At 39.1% G+C, this 9,404-nt stretch overlaps 1 protein-coding gene across 8 annotated transcripts in view; it reads left to right on the top strand.

The window, feature by feature from the left end:
• FMNL2 (formin like 2) overlaps positions 1 to 9,404 on the top strand; it is a 307,029-nt gene that overhangs the window by 183,311 nt on the left and 114,314 nt on the right. The window lies entirely within an intron of this gene.

The following is a 9,404-nucleotide window of genomic DNA, read 5'->3' as shown; positions in this document are numbered from 1 at the left end:
AAAAAAAAACCAAACACCATCTTTATTGGAGCAAATGAAGTAAAGCAAAAGATCTTTTGCCTTTCCCACCTTTTCACTAATTAGTGATGAAACTGAGGTTTAAGAGCATTAATGACAAGCCAGCACCAAGGTCCCCTGGGCTAGTTAGTGAGACAAGAACACTGATTTCCAAACTCCAGTCACAAGTCCTTTGAATTAGGTCCTGTTACACTAGGGACTGGGAATCGGTTCGTGGAAGTGAAACTTGCACTTAGGTAAGTAGCTCTTTCCAAGGCTTCATCCTGTGACTTCGCAGGGGATTTTCTTGGAGGAGGAGGACTTATTAGTTCCTAAATGTGTGTCTGCTCAGTGATTAAGTGGAAGTGGTTAGTGAATAATTCAGGACATTTTAGATGACTAATGCTGATGGTTGTAGATTCCATGAATGTGTCATCCCGTCCCGAAGTGTTAGCCGTGCCACACCTGAGCTTAGTTGGAAAGTTGCCCGGTGGCTTTGCCTGTGTTGATGGTGTGATGTGGGATTTTTTGGGGGTGGTTTGGCATGGCTCGACCTTGCCCCCTGATGGCTGGTGATTGTGTTGCATTACAGCCTGAGGGAGAGGAGGGGGTCTTCCCCCTTCCTTCACTTGCATGGAATGATAAGGGAGAAGGAGGTTAAAAACAACGAAAACAAAGGTGAGAGTGAAGAAGTGGCAGGAAATTATACCCACGTCGAGTCAGCTTCCTGTGTTAAGCACTTCACGGAGGTTGGATTTCAGCCCTCAAGGCTTGGCCGGCAGCCTGATCAGGAAAGGGGAAGGCCCCTGCTGCCACTCGGCCCAAGCTGAGTCAGGCTGGTGGCGCTGAGATACTCCACGACCGTGAGGGTTGTTTTTTTGTCTTTTTCAACACAACTGACCCATGTCGTTTGAATGTATTTAATCATTAAGAATCCAATTATTTTTTAAACCCTTCGCTTGTATTTCCTAATACTATTTCTTTCAGAAGACAAAGTTACTTTTACTGGATAATTTGGATCCGTAGTTAAGCCAATTTGCTGCAGGAATAAAATATCCTAAAAAATGAAAGAGCAACATATTGCTGAGTTTTTTTCTTTTTTTTTTTTTTTTTTAACGTTCATGTTGTTGTAAGCCAGATAGAGCTCTACTCTGCCAGGTAACCAAATACTAGTGGATACTGATAAAATAATTCCTGCGGGCCATCAGATTCTAGGTGATAAGGGCTTGTCCTTGGCGTGAGGGGTAACAGATGAGTAGCAGCACTGGGCAGGAACAGGGGGTAGCCGGTTGGCGTGTTGGTGGCTGCCATGGTAGTTATTTGAGCAAGCATATGGATCGCAGAGACAGTGGGGAGGAGGTATGGGAAGGATAATGATGTACAGGAGCCTTCTCCTTGCTCCTGCCCTTGCTCCCAGACTCCAGACTTAAATCTGCCCTCCGCCCCTATCCTCAAGTTCCAGGCTTTGATTCTACATTTAGCCACATGAACTTTATTGTGGCTTTACCAGCTGTTGGGTTAGCAGGCAGCCATTTCTCCACCCCCTGCCCCTTATTCAGTCCTCTGCCTAGCTGATATTTTTACTATATTTAATATTGTTTGATCTTAAAATTGTTTGAATTTTTACCATATTTCCCTAACTGGTGTGTTGAAATGCTATCTAATTTTAAATTATTACTAGGTTTTTGTGATCTGTGTAATTCTTTTAAAGTTCTCTTCCAAACCCTTAGTTGTCTTTAATTATTTTAATATGTGGTCTTCGTCCTCTATGTAATCTTTCTTTTGGCTCTGCATTAGTCAGATTTTTTGTTTGGTATTTTATTTTGTGGTTTTATCTTGTTAGAAAATTCAGTGTGTATCTTATAAAAAAGAATTTCTCTTATAGCCAATAAAGTCATCACAACTAAAATGAATAATAATTCCTTTATACCATCTATTGCCCAGTTCATATTTCGCAATTTTCTGTAGTGTTCTTTCCACCTGCTTTGTTCACATGAGAATCTAGTCCACTATCGATCACACATTGCATCTGGCTGTTCGGTTCTTTAATTCTCCTTGAATCTAGAACAGACTTTTATTCATGATGCTTATATAGTGAGGCAACTAGGCAGGCTGTCTTGCAGAGTGTTTTGTTTTCTGCATTTACCCGATTATTTCCTAGAGATGTCTGAACTCTCCTGAATTTTCTGTTAACTAGAAGTTAGATGTAAAAGCATGATAGATTGATGTTGAATATCTTTTTCTAGAATATCACAGGAGACATGTGATGTCTGATGTCTCACTATTAGATAACATTGGTCAGTAGTGTAACTGTGTTTTTCCCCTTAAGCCGAAAGGGATCTGTTGTGTGTTCCTTTGGCACTGTTTGTCTCGCTACCTACCAGCCTTGTGCCTGGTGGGTTTAAAACCAATTGATAATCTTCTGCTGAATCAGTTTCTGGAGGAGTTGCACAGAGCTGATTTTATAATTTCATTTCCCTTCTACGTTAAGCCAGCAACTAGAGCTTTCAACTGGGTCTTGGTTTACCCTGGAATATAATTATTCCTAGAATTCTTTCTCTCCCTTTGCCATTTTTTGGAGTACAGATTGAGTTTAAAGGATACCTCAGAAGGTATGACAAATGAGTTTTCTCCGGCTTCCTCTTAAGAGTATCATTGTGAACTCATGGATTTTCAGTCTGTGTATTTCAATTAATACGTTATTATTTTGAAGCTCACACTATCAATGCTTTGATGTATGAGAACCCTTTCAAGCTGGTTTCTGCACCCTTTTGATGGGACATTTGTTAAGCTTTGAGAGCTTGTTTTATGGTTCAAAACCCATCTCTTAGGCTTAACTTGTACCTTCTTCGCTCTGGACCCTAGATTAAGACGTTTCTCTGAGGAGCCCTATTCTTTTTAGTTGGGGGTGGGGTAGGTATTAGAGGGGAGGATGTGAGAGCCAGTGGCCATCACAGCCGCTGGGTGAATCTCCTTCTCAGTTTAAGTATCTGCACCTTGAATAAAATGTGTAAAAAATAAGAGTTCATATTGATTTTTCCAAGTCAATTTTTAATACTAATTTACTTAATTTTTGATTTTATAATTACCACTTTTATGTTGAATTGTTGGATTTCTAACATAAATGTAATTTATTTGTCTTTTCCTGTAGTATAAAAAGGTTTCAAAATAACATACCCTTATCATTACTAACTAACTAAGACATTAGTAACTAAAATTACTTATTTTTTCTTTCACAGTTTTGTGTCCCCTGAATGTATCCTATTGAAGATGTACTCAGTACCTGATTTAGGTCACTTTTCTGTTAGGAACTTCCAGTTTAAGTTAAAGTAACAATAGGATAACAAAAAGGTGCTGTGTTAGTTTTCTGCAGCTGCTGTAACAGATGACCACAAACTTCGTGGCTTAAAGCAATAGAAAATACTCTCTTGCGGCTCTGGAGGACACACGTCTGAAATCAGGCTGTTAGCTGGCTCCTGTTCCTGCCCAAGGCTCTAGGGGAGAGTCATTCTTTGCCTCTCGCAGCTCCCGGTGGCTCACAGGCTGACCTTGGTGTGTGGCTGCAGGACGGTAGCCTCTGCCTCCATCTTTACGTGGTTTCTTCTTTTCTCCCCTTGTCTACTTCTCTTCTGTGTCTCATAGGGGCACTTATTATTGGATTCAGGGCCCACCTGGATAGGCTAGGATGATCTCATTCAAGGTCCTTAACTTATTACATCTACAAAGACCCTTTTTCCAAATACAGTCGCATTCGCTTTTTGGGGTCATAGATGTATCTTTTTGGGGGGCCACCATTCCAACAACTACATATACCAAGATGTGTAATGATTTGCATAATCTTGACATTCATGTAACAGTCCAAGCTGGTACCATTGACCATTGAGAGTTGAATTCTACCCAGTTAATCAAGGAGCGAGGTGAAGCTGTTTTTATTCATTTGTTTGCCAGAGAGAGAGAGAGTGCACAAGCAGGGGGAGCAGCAGTCAGAGGGAGAAGCAGACTCCCTGCTGAGCAAGGAACCCGATGTGGGACTTGATCCCGGGACCCTGGGATCATGACCTGAGCCGAAAGCAGCCGCTTAACCCACTGAGCCACCCAGGCGTCCCTGAAGCTATTTTTAGCATACAGCTTCAGTTTTGCCCTGAGGTGGTCTCCAGTCAAAGGAAGAATGAACATGCACATGCACGCACATATACCTGGGAGGTTTCCTGAACCAGGCTCGGAAGTCGCCTGAGTCACATGCAGTCTTACTTCATAGATTAGGCCTGCAAGGGGGATGCAAAATGTAGCCTAGGTGAATATGCACAAAGAGAAAAAACAGGCCTCATAAATGCTGGTCTCTGCCAGGGTTATCAATTTTGATAGTCTGATAGTTTCACTTGTCTTAGGTTGTAGTTAGTATTAAAACTTGTTTTTATTTATGTATTCATTAATTTATTATTGAAAAGCATTTAGTAGTATAGACTGGAGAAAGCAAAGAGAAAACTGAGAGAGTGTGGATCTGATTTTCCCAAAACCGGTACCTCATGTAATACTTCACGTCTGGAAAATCGTTGGAGTCAAAGGGTCCCCGGTACCAATTGATTTGTTCTGAGTCCCAGCAGTGTGCCCAGCAGGAACTGGCTGTAGGACATGTATTTTTGCCACCTTTAAAACAAACAGCATTTTATCTTTGGGCTCTCTTCTGCTTGAGATTTTAAAGGGACTGTCTTCCTTTTCTTAAAGGCTCCAAATCTGAGGAAAGGTACTGAGTTAGTTGCTGTTACAAACAAAGCAAGTTCCTTTCAGTTTCCCTCCTGAAAGCAGAGTTTCCCTTCCATTAAGATTCACTCCGGGTCTCTGATTCCTTGCTTTTAAAACACTGGAGAAGCAATCAGAGGATCAGATGCCAACTCTCTGTATGTTGAGCTGTCTCACATTTCATATCCCTGGAGTTGTGGAAAATTGAGTCTGAAGCTTAGAAGGGCGTTTACTTCTTTCCACTACCAGAGGTTCTCTTCGTCAGATGGTTTTTGTAGTGGGGTTCATGCTGGCCTGTCCCATGGGGATTGAGAAGGGGGGCAGAAAATGGGGGAGAATGTAGGCTAAAGAAGGGGTGAGTTACTCCTTTTTAAACTAATCCTTTTTGGCAGCTTGATACAAATGCTCTGTTAGAAGGGCTGTTCGACATCAACAGCCAAGATAAGAAACCCAGGGTTCAGCCTGATTTCAAGCTTTTAGGTTCTTTTCTGTCAAAATGAACATCCTATTACCTGCCTTCTTGCCTTGTAATACAAACGGAATTGTAGGTTCTCCCCGTCACTCCTGCCCTCCTCCCCCTTAAAATTACTTAGTTGCCAAAGTTCTTAGACAACTCCATTATGTTGTGTGAGGTGAATTGTATTATATGAGCATCTTTTGTAAACTTGGGAATGCTATTATAGGAAATGAAAAATCATATAGCCAATTTAATGATGTATATGGATAGACTGAAGTTGACCTTTGAAGTAGGGAAGGTCATCCTCCATCTTTTAGAAAATAATTTAAGTGACTTATTAAGGTGTATTAGCCAAGAATTTCTAGTAGGTAACACAAATAGAACTCCGCATAGTTTTAACACCTGAACATTTGACTCATAATCTTTGCTGTGGAAGTCTGTGTGTTTAACTTTTCACACACGAAAAAGTCAAACAGCTTTCTGGAAGTTATCCAACAAGTGGTTGAAACGGACACTAAAAAAAATTGTGAAAATTTCTGTGTTCTAAAAAGTAGCCTAATGGTTTGGAAAAGTTTTTTTTGAAAAAAGTGCCAGGAGGACCTGGATTACAGTATGATTGTGGCTCTTTTTATCAGCCCATTCATTTAATTAAATGATTCAATGAGAACACACTGAGAAGAGTGATGTGCTAGATGCTAGGACCATAGGGGTTCAGAAAACACAATGCTGAATCTTTTAAAAGAGGAGATTGAAAAAAAATAACACATCACCTTAAAAGTAAATTCTGGAAAGACTGAGTGTATAGCAGAGAGCTTTCAGCCCATATATTATCCCCTACTCATCTGTAGCATTCATGGCAGATCTCGATGAACTTTGACGTAAGTGTTTTAAAAGAAGTTATTTTTTGAAGTCATTGGGGGAATTAAGGTGTCTCTCTGGTCTTTATCTCTGTGATATTACGTAGTAAAACAGCATTTGAATGATTTCACTGAAATAACAGAAATATAAATTGGTTTTGAATTTCTCATTAGACTGTAGGTGCTAGGAGTGCAGGGAGAGAAGGAAAAAAGTAGAAATATGGTTCAGGTTTTGTAAGGAAAACAGAGCTGTGTTTAGGGGCGGAGACTGCATGTATTCTCTATCCACATGGTGGACTAGACCGTGGCTTGCAGTAGCATCTTTGGGTTTTAGAAATAACCATCATTATGCAGATGCTGGTTACCCTTAAAGCCACTACTAGTTCACTTCACAAGAACTTTGAGACAGCCACTTGGCTGTTGATGTATGTGCTCATAGCTTCAGATGTAACTTCCCAAGTCTCCTCTAAAACCCTGTGGAGTGAACATTTGTAATAGACTGGGTACTATGTTTCTGTATCTGTCACATCCAGCAAGTATCCCCAGCAATGACCAATTTCAGAGGACCTGCTTCCGCCTCCCACTCAGCCCAGTCTGGTCAGGTCTTGTCGGAGAGCTTGATCTAATGATTAATTTTGACCATGTGATCACAGGTTGAAACTACTGTTGGCTTAATCTTGTGATCTGAGGATGCAAAGAAAGACATGATGTTGATTATAGAAGGGTGTGTGTGTGTGTGTGTGTTATGTTAAAACTGAAATTACGGGAGATCTAAGGACAAACCATAAAATAGCCAACGAAAGCTTAATTTTAAGATTCAGTTTTCAGGTTGTTAGCACGCATTGTATTTGTTTTTATATCTTAAAAGGCAAAATACTTCTGTGTCTAGGAAACTGGGATATGTGTTGGGTGTGGGGAGGTAGGGAGTGTTGGATGAAGATGGTGGATTAAAATTTCATGAAATGACAGTGAAGATAAAGTAATGGTTTGAGGTATGGAGGTACATTTAGAGCTGGGTGAAAAAAACTGACACATTGCAGAATTTTTAAATCTTTATGAATAATTTATGACATAAATGTTTTGGAAATTATAAAACTAAGAGGTTTACAGGATCCCCTTGGAGTGCTTTATTTTTTGCAAAAGTGTTGGCTGACGAAGTTGACTACATATTTGGCTTGTGGATTTCTTTCTAATTTGGGCAAGTGGAATGAACAAAATATCAAAAACTTTTTAAGAAGAAAGCTGTGCTCAGTAACAAGTAAAATGAATTTAAAGAAATTACTTTGAGATACTGTTTTTTGATCTTCTTTACTGAGGTATAACTTACATATAGTAAAGTTCACCAATTGAGTTTTCCAAAGTGGCTCTACCATTTGCATTCCCTCCAACAATGTAATAGAGTTCCAGTTGCTCCAAATCCTTTACCAACAATTGGGTATTATCAGTCTCATTAATTCCACTCATTTTTATGGATATATAATGGTATCTCACTTTGATTTTAATTTGCATTTCCCTAATGATGAGCATCTTTTTATGTGCTTGTTTGTTATTTGTGTGTCTTTGTTGAAGGATCTGTTCAAATCTTTTACCTATTTTTAAAAGTTGGATTGTTATATTATTGAACTATAGTGTTTTAAAAATATATATTCTTGATACAAATCTTTATCAGATGTATATCTTGCAAATATTCTCCTAGTTTGTGTCTTGACAGTTTTCATAGTCATAAAGTGTTTTTCAAAGATGAAAAGGTTTTCTGATGAAGTTGGATTTAGAGCTCTTTTATTTTTTAAGTGATTCAAGTATTTTGTGGCTTGTCTAAGGAATCTTTGTCCAAACTCAGGTCACAAAGGTTATCTCTGCCATGTTTTCTTCTAGACATTGTAAGGGTTTAGTTGTATGTTATGTCTGTGGTTTATTTTGAGTGAATTTTGGTACATGGGATAAGTTAAGGCTGGAGATTCACTGTCCCCACCCCCCAATGCACATCCATTTAAGTACCATTTGTTGAATAGACTATTCTTTTTTCATGAACTACCTTGGTATCTTTGAAAAACCAATTGGCCATATGTGTATGGTCCTGTTTTTGTACTCTCTGTTTTCTTCCACTGATCTTTATTTCTACCTGTTGTCAATATGGCAGTTTCGATTACTGTCTTAAAATCAGGTAGTGTGAATTCTCCAACTTTGTTCTTTCACAGAAGTATTTTGGCTACTCTGATTCCTTTGCATTTTTATATAAATTTTACAATCAGCTTGTAAGTTTCTAAGAAAAACCCTCTAGGATTTTGACTGAAGTTGTGTTGATTTTGTAGATGAATGTCAAGAGAACTAACATCTTAATATATTGATTCTTCTGGATGATGAACGTGATGTTGCTATTTATTTAGATCTTTAATATCTCACAGAAATATTTTGAGGTTTTCAGTGTATTCTTAGATTTATCCGTAAGTATATCATGATCTTTAGTGCTATTTTAAGTGATGCACTTAGAAAATAAGTTTACAGTGGTTTTTCCTAGAGAAACACTGTTTTTAAACAACCTCCTACTGCTTCATTGATACCCATATGGAGAAAGGGTATGTTTCGGCATTTTCAAAACCAAGTTCCATAATTGGACACTACCTTAATGGTTTCTTACTGTAAACAATAGTCATGGGTAAATGAAGTTTAGGTATTCTGAGCTTGGTTCTTAGGTTTAAGTCTATGCCTAAGGTAAATGAAAGCAAGTGGTAAGGGCATGATTAAGACCTAATGACTTTACTCCCATGCTTTCCTTGTGTGTATCAAACACGTGTCGACTTCAGTGGAAGGCAGCTTCCTTCTCCACCTCTTTCTGAGCCATCTGCTTTGAGGGTTTCCTGCCATAAGTTATACCCTTTGCAAATACTACAATTCATTCACTGCAGCAAGCACCTCTTGAGATTCTCAGGACCATATAACTGTGTAACTATGTGGTTGCACACTGTTTGAATTGGGGCACATGAAATTTCAGAGAATCCAATTAGGATAACTGTAGGCAGAAATCTGTAATGTAAGAGTTTGCTGTTCTTAAGGTGTGTGTCTGTGTGTGTGTGTGTGTAATGAAATATTACTCAGCCATAAAAAGAATGAAATCTTGCCATTTGCAATGACATGGATGTAGCTAGAGAGTATTATGCTAAGCAAAATAAGTCAGAGAAAGAATTTCACTCATATATAGAATTTAAGAAATAAAACAAAGAAGCAAAGGGGTGGGGAAGAGGGAGGCAAACCAAGAACCAGCCTCTTAACTATAACGAACACACAGATGGTCACCAGGGGATGGGTGAAATAGGTGATGGGGATTAAGGAGGGCACTTGTGCTGAGCACGGTG

This window comes from Leptonychotes weddellii, chromosome 3 (genome assembly GCF_054177405.1).
Source record: "Leptonychotes weddellii isolate Sample4059 chromosome 3, ASM5417740v2, whole genome shotgun sequence".
Classification (NCBI taxonomy): Eukaryota; Metazoa; Chordata; class Mammalia; order Carnivora; family Phocidae; genus Leptonychotes; species Leptonychotes weddellii.
Note: the sequence above shows the minus strand (reverse complement) of the source record. Positions and strands in the feature narration are given on the sequence as shown.